Genomic DNA, 17,382 nt, shown 5'->3' with positions numbered 1-17,382 from the left:
ATGTGTAACAAGGGCACGCTGTCTGCCGTAATTTGTAAAAAGGGGACGCTGTCTGCCGTAATGTGTAAAAAGGGGACGCTGTCTGCCGTAATGTGTAAAAAGGGGACTGTCTGCCGTAAGGTGTAAAAGGGTCTCTACCTGGTGTAGTGGTGCTACTGTGCGGCGTAATTTGAATAAATGGAGACTACTGTGCACCGTTTTATGAATTGCTATTATTTTTGGCCACACCCCTTCCCCACGAAGCCACGCCACTATGTATTTTTGCTCGCGCCTACGGCGCGCACTGCCCCTGTTTTGCATGCAAGGGTGGGGCTCCGATGCCGTTTCTTGCACACAGTGCTAAAATGTCTAGTTACGGCACTGTTGCTAGGTATCCATTTCTCTGGCCCTGAGCAGGTCCCCCTCACCAGATCCTCTCCTGGGGTGAGGGGGTGGACTTGGATGGGATGGGGGGGGCAAAGCATTTTGTCGCACCTGGGCCCACCGCTCGCTAGTTCCGCCACTGGGTAGGGGGGGGTAACCGTATTTGGCATACACTTGACTTTATAGACTGGGAGGGGGGGGGGGGTTGGAGGTTTTGGCATGCATTGACTGAATGTGAGGTATTTGGTATACACTGACTGACTGGAGGGTGGGGTGGGAGGATTTGGCATATAGATTGGGGGTGGGGTGGGGAGTATTGTTTGAAGAAGGGGGCCGCAAATTGGGGTCTTGCTCAGGGCCCCATGAGGTCTAAATTCACCTCTGCTCTGGATTTTTGTGCTCACCATGGGAACACTGCGATAGTATGAATAGTATGGCATTCGGTTGGATTTTTTTTCTGTGATATTGGAGGGCATGGAACCGCCCTGAAAACCACCCTGACTTGAGGGAATGTCATGGCAGTGTCATAGGAGTGTCTTGGGCGTGTGTCAAAAGCTTGCGCGTTATGGGGAAAGGAAGCCTGTTTGTCTTGCATCTAGCACTGGGCTGGTAGAAGAGCTAATACTAATGATGGAAGCAGGCGTAAAAATTGTATTTTCACACTCACCATAAAATCCCTTCCTAGAGGTCCATCTGGGGATCACTGTGTTAGCCATTACATGTAGGTTAGAGTGTAGCTTATGGAGTTTGGCACTCTACCTCCAGCAGCTCCTCAGTCTTCATTTATCAAAGCCAAATGGAGGAAGAATAGAACAAAGATCTATAGACCTATAGATAACTAAACACCACTCGGCAAAAATTCTAACAACAAATGAGGGTGGGATCGCAGTGTTCCCATGTTCAGTACAAAAATCCAATTTCCTCTAGCATCCATCTGGGGAACATTGCATTAACCATTACATGTGGGATAGGTCACTGCTCTGCACAGCTGTTTCATCGAGCGAGCTGAAAGAGCCCAGAGAGAAGCCACAACATGCACAACAAAGGACAAATAGGCCTGACTGTCAGTAGAGGTGACCCACCAAGCAACAGTACTCTGAGGGGCCGATTCAATTGTTTGTCTCACTGGCCGCCACTAGCGTGGACCCAATGGAGCAATTTAATTTCCGTTTGGGCGCGCTTGCAGCTGGGGAGACACGTTTCAGTTCGCAGCCTCCAGACCACAGCGTTTACAATGAAATGTGTGTAAATGCTGTGGTTTGGGCACTCAAACGTAAGTTTGAGTGCCCAAACACAGCTAAACACAGTACTGATGAGTGCGCACCCATCAGTAACTGGGACAACAATTGAATAGCTCCCAATACGTTTGGGTGCCCACAAAATAATTGAATAGGCCACTTAGAGGCTGCCAACTTCACCTTGTGACAACAGGACAAATAGGTCTGATGATTGGTAGAAGTGACCCACCGAGCAATAGTACTCTTAGAGACCTGCCAACCTTGCTTGGAGCCTCAATCAACACCAACAATGAATCCGTACTCCTAACAGAGGATTTATGGCCCAGGTAAATCCATAAACCATGGACTACTGTGTACTGAACAATTCCATAGATGATGAATCATGTGGAAAGGTCAGAAGAACAATGTCCTGGTCGAGATGGAATATGGACACGATCTTAAGTAGGAAGGGACAGGCGGTATGCAAGGTCGCTGGATACGAAGGACACCCTGAAGGAACAACGGAACCTCCGAAATAATGGGCAACTGCCTCTGGAACAGGACAGACAGGGATGAAACCTGCCCTATGAGAGGTGAAAGGCATAGGCCTTTAGTCAAACCATCCTGGACAAAAGGATAAGAGGCGTGGCAAGGGAAAGGCAACAGTCAAAAGATGCTGACGATCGCACCAGGAGATGTATAACTTCCAGACTCAATTATATATTTTGGAAGTCACTGGTTTGCCAGCTTGAACCAGCAGGCTGGAGAACCCCATGCTATCAAAATTTGGGCCTCAAGAATGAAGCCGTGAAAGCCAGTCGAGGCAAATCGTGGTACAGACACAGTCCATGACGAAGGAGGTCTGACCTAAGAGGTAGCCAGTAAGGAGCCTCGGCCAACACGTCTTGAAGTGGAGTATACCACTGCCGACTAGGACAGTCCAGAAAATCAAAATGGCTAAAAGAGCCTCTTGCTGAATCTGCTGAAGGACCCTGGGTAGAAGTGAAAGAGGAGAAAACTGTTATCCCAGATAAAAGCACCAAGGAGCCATCATGGCGTCTATAAAGGCTACTTTAGGGCAGTACGTATGATTAAATGGTTAGCATTACTGCCTCACAGCACTGAGATCATGGGTTCAATTCCCACCATGGCCCTAACTGTGTGGAGTTTGTATATTGTCCCCGTACTTGCGGATACTCTGTCTCATCCCACACTCCAAAAATACACTGGCCCTCATTCCGAGTCGTTCGCTCGGTAATTTTCTTCGCATCGCAGCGTTTTTCTGCTTAGTACGCATGCGCAATGTTCGCACTGCGACTGCGCCAAGTAATTTTGCTATGAAGATAGTATTTTTACTCACGGCTTTTTCTTCGCTCCGGCGATCGTAGTGTGATTGACAGGAAATGGGTGTTACTGGGCGGAAACACGGCGTTTTATGGGCGTGTGGATAAAAACGCTACCGTTTCCGGAAAAAACGCGGGAGTGGTTGGAGAAACGGAGGAGTGTCTGGGCGAACGCTGGGTGTGTTTGTGACGTCAAACCAGGAACGACAAGCACTGAACTGATCGCAGATGCCGAGTAAGTCTGAAGCTACTCTGAAACTGCTAAGTAGTTTGTAATCGCAATATTGCGAATACATCGTTCGCAATTTTAAGAAGCTAAGATTCACTCGCAGTAGGCGGCGGCTTAGCGTGTGTAACTCTGCTAAAATCGCCTTGCGAGCGAACAACTCGGAATGAGGGCCACTGTTAGGTAAATTGGATTCCAACAAAATTTAACGATAGAGGGTGTGAGTGTGTATGTACAGTACGTGGGCAGACTAGATAGGCCAAGTGGTTCTTAACTGCCATCAAATTCTATGTTTCTGTGTTCCTATGTGCTTGAGGGCCCCTTGATCGAGGACAGAGAAAGTTTCCCGTGCAAGCAGTAGGCCAGCAGAGCTATGTTGAAACACCTCCTGGTAAAGTTCCCATTCTCCTGGATAAACTGTTGTGGATAAGGAATTCCGCCTCCCAGTTGTCCACTCGCAGAACGTAAATAGCCGATATGGTGGGAATCCACAGTTACACCCAATGGAGGATGTAAGACACCGCCCTGTTAGTTGGTGTAGATGGTAAGAGCAGATTCCATGGGGGTTCCTGTAAATGCCTGTCCTGAATGACTGACCCCAACCTGTCAGACTGGCACCCAATTCCAAATTGAAAGGGGATCATGTGGTCAGATTCGGTCTGTGTAGTCACCACAGTAGGACTGATGAGTTTGAAGAGACAGTTGGGATATCTGTCTGTCCAGACGTGAACCCGTCCATGATCAACAGCGCAAAATCTGGATTGAAGATCCTGAACCTTCTGCAAGGGAAGAGAGACCCGCTGACATTGGGTGTTGAATAGGAGATCCATACATAGCGATTGGAGGGGGTTGGATTTGGGATATTCACGATCCATCCAAAAGACTGGAGAGTGTCCAACGACAGCTGCAGATGTTGCAGCAGAAGGGAAGAAGCCTTGAGTAACAGGTCATCCAGATATGGAACAATGGTGACTCCTGCACGTCTCAGCATAGACACCATATGGGCCATGAACTTCTTGAATGCCTTGGAGCCATGGAGAGACCGAAGGGCAAGGCTTGGAACTGAAAATGCCAGTTTTCTACTGAAAACCCTAAAGGTGAGGATGAGCCTGCCGTGGCAGAAATGCACGGACTTCATCTTGAACTTCTATAGGGAGTGGTAAGGGTTTAATCATTTTCAACTGAGAATTGGTGGAAAGGAGCCATTCACTAGAAAAAAAAGCTGGACTAAAACCCCAGACCTAGTTGGTGAACCCGATTCGAAGCGAACACTTCGGAGTCTGAAAGAGAGGAAACAGCCTGTATGAGAGCCCTTCTTTTGGGCAGATCCCGTGGAATAGGAATAAGAAAAAAAAAATGCGAGGTCCAGAATGTCGCCTCTGAACACCGCTCACCCCTTATACACATTATGCCACACAGTGGTACTCCTTATACACATTACACCACACAGTAGTAATCCCTATGCACATTTACACCACACAGTAGTACTCCTTATACACGTTACGCCACACAGTAGAGCCTCTTAACCACACAGTATAGTGCCCTTTACACATTATGCCCACACAGTATTAGTGCCCCTTATGTGATACACCACTAAGGACCCTCTATAAAAACATACCAGGGGTATTACACATTACTTATCACAATGGGATAATATATGGGACTTTTATTTAAACTATACTGTGTATGCAGCCCTGTGCATTTCAGAAGGTCTGCCAGTCACCTACAGTATCTATACACTGTACATAATAGCTAACAATTTTGACAGTGGCAAGGACAGTGTCTGAGGAGGACAGATAGTAGCAAGGATGTTCTGCACTTGGCCAGACAGTTATACATAGAGGGGGTAATTCCAAGTTGATCGCAGCAGGAATTTTTATAGCAGTTGGGCAAAACCATGTGCACTGCAGGGGAGGCAGATATAACATGTGCAGAGAGAGTTAGATTTGGGTGTGGTGTGTTCAATCTGCAATCTAATTAGCAGTGTACAAATAAAGCAGCCAGTATTTACCCTGCATAGAAACAAAATAACTCACCCAGTGAATTCCAGGCTGGTGGGCGAAGCAGTCTCTGGAGGCGACACTTACAGTGGAGGTGCGGCTGAAGATTAGAGCAAGCACCTCGCTGAAAGGAGACAGCGCTGCTGTAAGAGGCGGACCCAGGGTGGAGCTAGAATACTAAGGCCAACCTTTCCTTATGAGTGACAGATGGGACTGCAGTCAGCAGTTTAGCACTAGTGGGGGACTGCCAGCCTGCGGCGGTAAATAATGAATGAAACTGACTCATTGTAATTCTGCTGGCTGCAGGCCCCTTTACTACGGTGGGCCTGCAGCCACCTTAAATAGACAGCTGCCAAGATTACGGGCCAATAGCTTTTAAAGGGCTGTTCTTGTGGATATACACAAGCACAGACTTTCAGAATATTCCAAGCAATGAATATGACTTTTTGCACTATACTGACTTAAGTTGTGTGATTTATGTGCACCTTGTCATCAGCATGTATTTAAATCATACAATTCTCAGAAATGTCATTCCTGGTACCTGAACTCTCAAGCTCACGCTCATGCTCTTGCTGCTGGTTATGGATCAACTGGTCGACATGAAAAAAGGTTGACAGTGTCTAGGTCGACCCCAAAAGGTCTACATGAACAAAGTCGACATAGAAAAAAGGTCGACATGGTAAAAGGTCGACACGGAAAAGGTTGACGCGTGAAAAGGTCAACATGTGTTTTTATTTTTTGGTGTTGTTTTCTCTATACAAGAACCGTGAACCGCAATTAGTGCAGCGTGTCCCTTTGCATGGCTTGCTTCGCTCGTGGTTAATATTCCCAATCATAGTCCACGTGGATGGTAAAGTATGAAAACGTTGAAAATGTAAAAAAAAAAAAAAAAAATTCATGTCGACCATTGCATTTCAACATTTTTACACTGTTGACCTTTTGTCCATGTCGACCTAATACATGTCGACCAATAGTTGTCGACCTATTGACTGTCGACCTATCATCCGGATATCCTTGCAGCCAGACATCTGCGCATTGAGCTATTTGTTCCTGCTGATATTTGGGAACCTTATTTGGTTCCCCAGTAAAACTAGTGCAAGGTAGGCTGTCTGTAAGCAAAATGTATCTAAAATATACTGCAGAGTAGGGATGGTTTGACACCATCAATTTTTTTTTATTTGATGTTAGTGTTTTTACCATTCGATGGCAGCATTCCGATGTTTGACACAATTGAATGGTAAACATTTGATGGTGTATCGATGTTTACTCTGGGTTCCACCCCCAATCCCATCCCCACTCCGGCTTCGCTGCAGAGGTTTTGTGCATGCACAAATCATATGAATTTTTTATTTTCTATCATATTCTTTTGATGTGATGGTTAGTTAGACTCGATGGCGGAAGCTCAGCCATCATTTGATGGTAGGCTTCCGATGTCCATCCCTACTGCATAGGAATGAGTTAGTGAAATAAGCTGCAAACGTTTAACAAACTAGCTATAACTGGTTTAAGCCTGCACCAGACTGTCACAGACAAACATACTCAAAAGTATTTGCAAGGAGTGTGGTCCAGCAAAGGCAGAGCCCCAGGGATCAGCTTCTGGTTTGGTGACTCTCCAGAGGCTGGTTGCAGCGCGGAATAAGGGCTCACACTAGCCCTACTAAACTATGCTGCTCTTGCTCTGTCAGTGCACACATGCCTAGATTTATCAAGCCTTGGAGAGTGATAAATTGCACAGTGATTAGGGGTCTATTCATGATGCAGTGAAAAGTGTGGAGAAGTGAGCCAGTAGAGAAGTTGCCCATGGCAACCAATCAGCATTGAAGTAACACTTATAATTTGCATACTATACAATTGTATGGAGCGGCTGAGTGGTTGCCATGGACTAATTGTCCACAGGCTCACTTCTCCACTCTTTTCACTGCTTTGTGAATACACCCCAATACCAACCAGCTCCAAACTGTCATTTTTTTCAAACACAGCCTGTAACATGGCAGTTAGGAGCTGATAGGCTGGTACTTTATCACCGTGCAATGTATCACGCTCCAAGGCTTGATAAATCTAGGCATCATGTCTGTGAGCAGGAACTGAGGCACTAGAATATGATAAAAACAGAAAATAATAGAAATAAAACCTAATAGCTAGTAGAAAAGAGTGTGCCGTCACTCCAAGGCACTAAAAACAAGACTGAGGAGGAGTTGGGAGGGGTTAGAGGGGGGAGGAGTTTGGTTGTATCTCTTTTAATGCCAAACGCCATAAGCTACACTACAACCCACAAGTAATGGCTAACGCAGTGATCCCAATATGGATGCTAGAGGAATCTTGCTATGCACAAACCCCGCAAATTAGCCTTACAGATTGTCACATTAGCATGAGTTAGTAAATCAGGCTTTTACAACTATAGCCACTTTGCATGTGACTCAGAATCAGCCCCAAGAGTGCAACACTGAACACCATGAAAAATAACAGAAGGTTGAATAAGCATGAGGGAAATTAAACCCTGAGGTGGGGTTTGATGACGGAATTGAACTAGTTTGGTGTGGACAGCAAAGAATCAACTGAGGGGATGGTGTCTGGGAGCCAATTAGTATACAGGGAAGAACTCTAGGAATATTGGCCCTCATTCCGAGTTGATCGCTCGCTGACGATTTTCGCAGCGCAGCGATCAAGTGAAAAAGCGGCAATTCTGCGCATGCGCATGGTACGCAGCGCGCATGCGCTAAGTACTTTCACACAAAACCTTGTAGTTTTACCCAAGCTCGAGCGACGTTTTTCAGTCGCTCGAGTGATCGTAGTATGATTGACAGGAAAGGGGTGTTTCTGGGCGGCAACTTGGCGTTTTCAGGGAGTGTGCAAAAAAACGCAGGCGTGCCAGGCAAAAACGCAGGAGTGGCTGGAGAAACGGGGGAGTGGCTGGCCGAACGCAGGGCGTGTTTGTGACGTGAAACCAGGAACTAAACAGACTGCAGTGATCGCAAGCTAGGAGTAGGTCTGGAGCTACTCAGAAACGGCATGGCATTTTTCCTGTGCAGTTCTGCTAATCTTTCGTTCTCACTTCTGCTAAGCTAAGATACACTCCCAGAGGGCGGCGGCCTAGCGTGTACACTGCTGCTAAAAGCAGCTAGCGAGCGATCAACTCTGAATGAGGGCCATTATTAGGGTAGGCAGGCTCTGAATTAATGCAACTTTGTCATTTGGAATTCTTAACGTGCAACAGAGATTATACAATTATTAGGGTAATATAGATACCTTAAAGATCAAACCACTTGCTGGTCAATAAAACCACAACGATTGAAGGTGAGGGCGGAGATTGTGTAAGTTTTGCCAGTATTGATGATAAAGAGATCTGAACAATATTCATGAGCTAGGCAAATATTCACTATAAATGTAATAGTAACAGTACGAGGTTGTTAGTGCCTCTTGCCTCCATGGTGTCATTAGTCCTAAGTGAATGCGTATGCTGAATATAGGTTAAGCTGACTGTGGGCCTGATTCATGTTTGCAAGCAAAGCAGAAAAGCAAGCAGCTGGGCAAAACCATGTTGTACTGCAGATGGGGCAGATGTAACATGTGCAGAGAGAGTTAGATTTGGATGGGGTGTGTTCAAACTGAAATCTAAATTGCAATGTAAAAATAAAGTTGTCTAACATTTGTGGGCTGCATGCAAAAGCAGCCAGTATTTACCCTGCACAGAAAATAAGAATTTACTTACCGATAATTCTATTTCTCGTAGTCCGTAGTGGATGCTGGGGACTCCGTAAGGACCATGGGGAATAGCGGCTCCGCAGGAGACAGGGCACAAAAGTAAAAGCTTTAGGATCAGGTGGTGTGCACTGGCTCCTCCCCCTATGACCCTCCTCCAAGCCTCAGTTAGGATACTGTGCCCGGACGAGCGTACACAATAAGGAAGGATTTTGAATCCCGGGTAAGACTCATACCAGTCACACCAATCACACCGTACAACCTGTGATCTGAACCCAGTTAACAGCATGATAACAGCGGAGCCTCTGAAAAGATGGCTCACAACAATAATAACCCGATTTTTGTAACAATAACTATGTACAAGTATTGCAGACAATCCGCACTTGGGATGGGCGCCCAGCATCCACTACGGACTACGAGAAATAGAATTATCGGTAAGTAAATTCTTATTTTCTCTGACGTCCTAAGTGGATGCTGGGGACTCCGTAAGGACCATGGGGATTATACCAAAGCTCCCAAACGGGCGGGAGAGTGCGGATGACTCTGCAGCACCGAATGAGAGAACTCCAGGTGATGTCACTCTCTAGGGAGTCGACACCGGAATGGATGGCTTATTTAGGGAATTACGTGATAATGTCAACACGCTGCAAGGTCGGTTGACGACATGAGACGGCCGGCAAACCAATTAGTACCTGTCCAGGCGTCTCAAACATCGTCAGGGGCTTTAAAACGCCCATTACCTCAGTCGGTCGACACAGACACAGACACGGACACTGACTCCAGTGTCGACGGTGAAGAAACAAACGTATTTTCCATTAGGGCCACACGTTACATGTTAAGGGCAATGAAGGAGGTGTTACATATTTCTGATACTACAAGTACCACAAAAAAGGGTATTATGTGGGGTGTGAAAAAACTACCTGTAGTTTTTCCTGAATCAGATAAATTAAATGAAGTGTGTGATGATGCGTGGGTTTCCCCCGATAGAAAATTATTGGCGTTATACCCTTTTCCGCCAGAAGTTAGGGCGCGTTGGGAAACACCCCCTAGGGTGGATAAGGCGCTCACACGCTTATCAAAACAAGTGGCGTTACCGTCTCCAGATACGGCCGCCCTCAAGGAGCCAGCTAATAGGAGGCTGGAAAATATCCTAAAAAGTATATACACACATACTGGTGTTATACTGCGACCAGCGATCGCCTCAGCCTGGATGTGCAGCGCTGGGGTGGCTTGGTCGGATTCCCTGACTGAAAATATTGATACCCTTGACAGGGACAGTATTTTATTGACTATAGAGCATTTAAAGGATGCATTACTATATATGAGAGATGCACAGAGGGATATTTGCACTCTGGCATCAAGAGTAAATGCGATGTCCATGTCTGCCAGAAGATGTTTATGGACATGACAGTGGTCAGGTGATGCAGATTCCAAACGGCACATGGAAGTATTGCCGTATAAAGAAAAAGACACCGTCTTTCAGCCTCAGTCCTTTCGTCCCCATAAGGGCAAGTGGGCAAAAGGCCAGTCATATCTACCCAGGGGTAGAGGAAAGGGAAGGAGACTGCAGCAGGCAGCCCCTTCCCAGGAACAGAAGCCCTCCACCGCTTCTGCCAAGTCCTCAGCATGGGCCGTACAAGCGGACTCAAAGGCGGTGGGGGGTCGTCTCAAGAGTTTCAGCGCGCAGTGGGCTCACTCGCAAGTGGACCCCTGGATCCTACAAGTAGTATCCCAGGGGTACAGATTGGAAATTCGAGACGTCTCCCCCTCGCAGGTTCCTGAAGTCTGCTGTACCAACGTCTCCCTCCGACAGGGAGGCAGTATTGGAAACAATTCACAAGCTGTATTCCCAGCAGGTGATAATCAAAGTACCCCTCCTACAACAAGGAAAGGGGTATTATTCCACACTATTTGTGGTACTGAAGCCAGACGGCTCGGTGAGATCTATTCTAAATCTGAAATCTTTGAACACTTACATACAAAGGTTCAAATCAAGATGGAGTCACTCAGAGCAGTGATAGCGAACCAGGAAGAAGGGGACTATATGGTGTCCCTGGACATCAAGGATGCTTACCTCCATGTCCCAAATTGCCCTTCTCACCAAGGGTACCTCAGGTTCGTGGTACAGAACTGTCACTATCAGTTTCAGACGCTGCCGTTTGGATTGTCCACGGCACCACGGGTCTTTACCAAGGTAATGGCCGAAATGATGATTCTTCTTCAAAGAAAAGGCGTCTTAATTATCCCTTACTTGGACGATCTCCTGATAAGGGCAAGGTCCAGAGAACAGTTGGAGGTCGGAGTAGCACTATCTCAAGTAGTTCTACGACAGCACGGATGGATTCTAAATATTCCAATATCGCAGCTGATTCCGACGACACGTCTGCTGTTCCTAGGGATGATTCTGGACACAGTCCAGAAAAAGGTGTTTCTCCCGGAGGAGAAAGCCAGGGAGTTATCCGAGCTAGTTAGGAACCTCCTAGAACCAGGCCAAGTGTCAGTGCATCAATGCACAAGAGTCCTGGGAAAAATGGTGGCTTCTTACGAAGCGATTCCATTCGGCAGATTTCACGCAAGAATTTTTCAGTGGGATCTGCTGGACGAATGGTCCGGATCGCATCTTCAGATGCATCAGCGGATAATCCTGTCTCCAAGGACAAGGGTGTCTCTTCTGTGGTGGCTGCAGAGTGCTCATCTACTAGAGGGCAGCAGATTCGGCATTCAGGACTGGGTCCTGGTGACCACGGATGCCAGCCTGAGAGGCTGGGGAGCAGTCACACAGGGAAGAAATTTCCAAGGAGTGTGGTCAAGTCTGGAGACTTCTCTCCACATAAATATACTGGAGCTAAGGGCAAGTTACAATGCTCTGAGCCTAGGAAGACCTCTGCTTCAAAGTCAACTGGTGCTGATCCAGTCGGACAACATCACGGCAGTCGCCCACGTAAACAGACAGGGCGGCACAAGAAGCAGGCGGCAAAGTTGTAAAGCCGAGACCCCTCGGGCAGCCGCCCGAGATGAGCCCACCTTCCTTGTGGAATGGGCATTTACATATTTTGGCTGTGGCAGGCCTGCCACAGAATGTGCAAGCTGAATTGTACTACACATCCAACTAGCAATCGTCTGCTTAGAAGCAAGAGCACCCAGTTTGTTGGGTGCATACAGGATAACAGCAAGTCAGTTTTCCTGACTCCAGCCGTCCTGGAACCTATACTTTCAGGGCCCTGACAACATCCAGCAACTTGGAGTCCTCCAAGTCCCTAGTAGGCGCAAGGCACCACAATAAGCTGGTTCAGGTGAAACACTGACACCACCTTAGGGAGAGAACTGGGGACGAGTCCGCAGCTCTGCCCTGTCCGAATGGACAAACAGATATGGGCTTTTTTGAGAAAAAACCCACCAATTTGACACTCGCCTGGCCCAGGCCAGGGCCAAGAGCATGGTCACTTTTCATGTGAGATGCTTCAAATCCACAGATTTGACTGGTTTTAAACCAATGTGATTTGAGGAATCCCAGAACTACGTTGAGATCCCACAGTGCCACTGGAGGCACAAAAGGGGGTTGTATATGCAATACTCCCTTGATAAACTTCTGGACTTCAGGAACTGAAGCCAATTCTTTCTGGAAGAAAATCGACAGGGCCGAAATTTGAACCTTAATGGGCCCCAATTTGAGGCCCATAGACACTCCTGTTTGCAGGAAATGCAGGAATCGACCGAGTTGAAATTTCTTCGTGGGGCCTTCCTGGCCTCACACCACGCAACATATTTTCGCCACATGTGGTGATAATGTTGTGCGGTCACCTCCTTCCTGGCTTTGACCAGGGTAGGAATGACCTCTTCTGGAATGCCTTTTTCCCTTAGGATCCGGCGTTCCACCGCCATGCCGTCAAACGCAGCTGCGGTAAGTCTTGGAACAGACATGGTACTTGCTGAAGCAAGTCCCTTCTTAGCGGCAGAGGCCATAAGTCCTCTGTGAGCATCTCTTGAAGTTCCGGGTACCAAGTCCTTCTTGGCCAATCCGGAGCCATGAGTATAGTTCTTTCTCCTCTACGTCTTATAATTCTCAGTACCTTAGGTATGAGAAGCAGAGGAGGGAACACATACACCGACTGGTACACCCACGGTGTTACCAGAACGTCCACAGCTATTGCCTGAGGGTCTCTTGACCTGGCGCAATACCTGTCCCGTTTTTTGTTCAGACGGGACGCCATCATGTCCACCTTTGGTATTTCCCAACGGTTCACAATCATGTGGAAAAACTTCCCGATGAAGTTTCCACTCTCCCGGGTGGAGGTCGTGCCTGCTGAGGAAGTCTGCTTCCCAGTTTCCACTCCCGGAATGAAACACTGCTGACAGTGCTATCACATGATTTTCCGCCCAGCGAAAAGTCCTTGCAGTTTTTGCCATTGCCCTCCTGCTTCTTGTGCCGCCCTGTCTGTTTACGTGGGCGACTGCCGTGATGTTTTTCCCACTGGATCAATACCGGCTGACCTTGAAGCAGAGGTCTTGCTAAGCTTAGAGCATTATAAATTTACCCTTAGCTCCAGTATATTTATGTGGAGAAAAGTCTCCAGACTTGATCACACTCCCTGGAAATTTTTTCCTTGTGTGACTGCTCCCCAGCCTCTCGGGCTGGCCTCCGTGGTCACCAGCATCCAATCCTGAATGCCGAATCTGCGGCCCTCTAGAAGATGAGCACTCTGTAACCACCACAGGAGAGACACCCTTGTCCTTGGATATAGGGTTATCCGCTGATGCATCTGAAGATGCGATCCGGACCATTTCTCCAGCAGATCCCACTGAAAAGTTCTTGCGTGAAATCTGCCGAATGGAATTGCTTCGTAGGAAGCCACCATTTTTACCAGGACCCTTGTGCAATGATGCACTGACACTTTTCCTGGTTTTAGGAGGTTCTTGACTAGCTCGGATAACTCCCTGGCTTTCTCTTCCGGGAGAAACACCTTTTTCTGGACTGTGTCCAGAATCATCCCTAGGCACAGCAGACGTGTCGTCAGGATCAGCTGCGATTTTGGAATATTTAGAATCCATCCGTGCTGTTGTAGCAGTATCCGAGATAGTGCTACTCCGACCTCCAACTGTTCCCTGGACTTTGCCCTTATCAGGAGATCGTCCAAGTAAGGGGTAATTAAGACGCCTTTTCTTCGAAGAAGAATCATCATTTCGGCCATTACCTTGGTAAAGACCCGGGGTGCCGTGGACAATCCAAACGGCAGCGTCTGAAACTGACAGTGACAGTTCTATACCACGAACCTGAGGTACCCTTAGTGAGAAGGGCAAATTTGGGACATGGAGGTAAGCATCCCTGATGTCCCGGGACACTATATAGTCCCCTTCTTCCTGGTTCGTTATCACTGCTCTGAGTGACTCCATCTTGATTTGAACCTTTGTAAGTGTTCAAATTTTTTTTTTTTTAGATTTAGAATAGGTCTCACCTAGCCTTCTGGCTTCAGTACCACAATATAGTGTGGAATAATACCCCTTTCCTTGTTGTAGGAGGGGTAATTTGATTATCACCTGCTGGGAATACAGCTTGTGAATTTTTTCCCATACTGCCTCCTTGTCGGAGGGATATAAAGCAGACTTCAGGAGCCTGCGAGGGGGAAACGTTTCGACATTCCAATCTGTACCCCTGGGATACTACTTGTAGGATCCAGGGGTCCTGTACGGTCCCAGCGTCATGCTGAGAGCTTGGCAGAAGCGGTGGAAGGCTTCTGTTCCTGGGAATGGGCTGCCTGCTGCAGTCTTCTTCCCTTTCCTCTATCCCTGGGCAAATATGACTCTTATAGGGACGAAAGGACTGAGGCTGAAAAGACGGTGTCTTTTTCTGCAGAGATGTGACTTAGGGTAAAAACGGTGGATTTTCCAGCAGTTGCCGTGGCCACCAGGTCCGATGGACCGACCCCAAATAACTCCTCTTCCTTTATACGGCAATACACCTTTGTGCCGTTTGGAATCTGCATCACCTGATCACTGTCGTGTCCATAAACATCTTCTGGCAGATATGGACATCGCACTTACTCTTGATGCCAGAGTGCAAATATCCCTCTGTGCATCTCGCATATATAGAAATGCATCCTTTAAATGCTCTATAGTCAATAAAATACTGTCCCTGTCAAGGGTATCAATATTTTTAGTCAGGGAATCCGACCAAGCCACCCCAGCTCTGCACATCCAGGCTGAGGCGATCGCTGGTCGCAGTATAACACCAGTATGTGTGTATATACTTTTATATGATATTTTCCAGCCTCCTGTCAGCTGGCTCCTTGAGGACGGCCCTATCTATAGACGGTACCGCCACTTGTTTTGATAAGCGTGTGAGCGCCTTATCCACCCTAAGGGGTGTTTCCCAACGCGCCCTAACTTCTGGCGGGAAAGGGTATACCGCCAATAATTTTCTATCGGGGGGAACCCACGCATCATCACACACTTCATTTAATTTATCTGATTCAGGAAAAACTACAGGTAGTTTTTTCACATCCCACATAATACCCTCTTTTGTGGTACTTGTAGTATCAGAAATATGTAACACCTCCTTCATTGCCCTTAACGTGTGGCCCTAATAAGGAATACGTTTGTTTATTCACCGTCGACACTGGATTCAGTGTCCGTGTCTGTGTCTGTGTCGACCGACTAAGGTAAACGGGCGTTTTAAAACCCCTGACGGTGTTTTTGAGACGTCTGGACCGGTACTAATTGTTTGTCGGCCGTCTCATGTCGTCAACCGACCTTGCAGCGTGTTGACATTATCACGTAATTCCCTAAATAAGCCATCCATTTCGGTGTCGACTCCCTAGAGAGTGACATCACCATTACAGGCAATTGCTCCGCCTCCTCACCAACATCATCCTCATACATGTCGACACACACGTACCGACACACAGCACACACACAAGGAATGCTCTGATAGAGGACAGGACCCACTAGCCCTTTGGAGAGAGAGGGAGAGTTTGCCAGCACACACCTTTTAAAAAACGCTATAATTATATAGGGACAACCTTATATAAGTGTTTTCCCTTATAGCATCTTTTTATATATTTCTAACGCCAAATTAGTGCCCCCCCTCTCTGTTTTAACCCTGTTTCTGTAGTGCAGTGCAGGGGAGAGCCTGGGAGCCTTCCCTCCAGCCTTTCTGTGAGGGAAAATGGCGCTGTGTGCCGAGGAGATAGGCCCCGCCCCTTTTTCGGCGGGCTCGTCTCCCGCTCTTCAACGGATTCTGGCAGGGGTTAAATATCTCCATATAGCCCCCGGAGGCTATATGTGAGGTATTTTTTGCCAAAAAATAGGTTTACATTGCCTCCCAGGGCGCCCCCCTCCCAGCGCCCTGCACCCTCAGTGACTGCCGTGTGAAGTGTGCTGAGAGCAATGGCGCACAGCTGCAGTGCTGTGCGCTACCTTAAGAAGACTGAGGAGTCTTCTGCCGCCGATTCTGGACCTTCTTCTCTTTTCAGCATCTGCAAGGGGGCCGGCGGCGAGGCTCCGGTGACCATCCAGGCTGTACCTGTGATCGTCCCTCTGGAGCTAATGTCCAGTAGCCAAAGAAGCCAATCCATCCTGCACGCAGGTGAGTTCACTTCTTCTCCCCTAAGTCCCTCGTTGCAGTGATCCTGTTGCCAGCAGGACTCACTGTAAAATAAAAAACCTAAGCTAAACTTTTCTAAGCAGCTCTTTAGGAGAGCCACCTAGATTGCACCCTTCTCGGCCGGGTACAAAAATCTAACTGAGGCTTGGAGGAGGGTCATAGGGGGAGGAGCCAGTGCACACCACCTAATCCTAAAGCTTTACTTTTTGTGCCCTGTCTCCTGCGGAGCCGCTATTCCCCATGGTCCTTTCAGGAACCCCAGCATCCACTAGGACGATAGAGAAATAAGTGTTTTCCCTTATAGCATCTTAATATGTAATAATATCGCCACAAAAATGCCCCCCCTCTCTGTTTTAACCCTGTTTCTGTAGTGCAGTGCAGGGGAGAGCCTGGGAGCCTTCCCACCAGCAGTTCTGTGAGGGAAAATGGCGCTGTGTGCTGAGGAGAATAGGCCCCGCCCCCTTTTCGGTGGGCTTCTTCTCCCGTTTTTCTGACAACCTGGCAGGGGTTAAATACATCCATATAGCCCCAGAGGCTATATGTGATGTATATTTAGCCAGCATAGGTACTTTCATTGCTGCCCAGGGCGCCCCCCCCAGCGCCCTGCACCCTCAGTGACCGTTGGTGTGAAGTGTGCTGAGAGCAATGGCGCACAGCTGCAGTGCTGTGCGCTACCTTAAGAAGACTGGGAAGTCTTCAGCCGCCGATTTCTGGACCTCTTCTCTCTTCAGCATCTGCAAGGGGGTCGGCGGCGCGGCTCCGGTGACCCATCCAGGCTGTACCTGTGATCGTCCCTCTGGAGCTAGTGTCCAGTAGCCTAAGAAGCCAATCCATCCTGCACGCAGGTGAGTTCACTTCTTCTCCCCTAAGTCCCTCGTTGCAGTGAGCCTGTTGCCAGCAGGACTCACTGAAAATAAAAAACCTAATAAAACTT

General features: G+C 47.8%; 1 protein-coding gene across 1 annotated transcript in view; it reads right to left on the bottom strand.

The window, feature by feature from the left end:
• Positions 1-17,382, bottom strand: part of ADGRV1 (adhesion G protein-coupled receptor V1) — a 1,000,765-nt gene that overhangs the window by 613,285 nt on the left and 370,098 nt on the right. The window lies entirely within an intron of this gene.

The sequence above is a fragment of the Pseudophryne corroboree genome, chromosome 1, assembly GCF_028390025.1.
Source record: "Pseudophryne corroboree isolate aPseCor3 chromosome 1, aPseCor3.hap2, whole genome shotgun sequence".
NCBI lineage: Eukaryota > Metazoa > Chordata > Amphibia > Anura > Myobatrachidae > Pseudophryne > Pseudophryne corroboree.
Note: the sequence above shows the minus strand (reverse complement) of the source record. Positions and strands in the feature narration are given on the sequence as shown.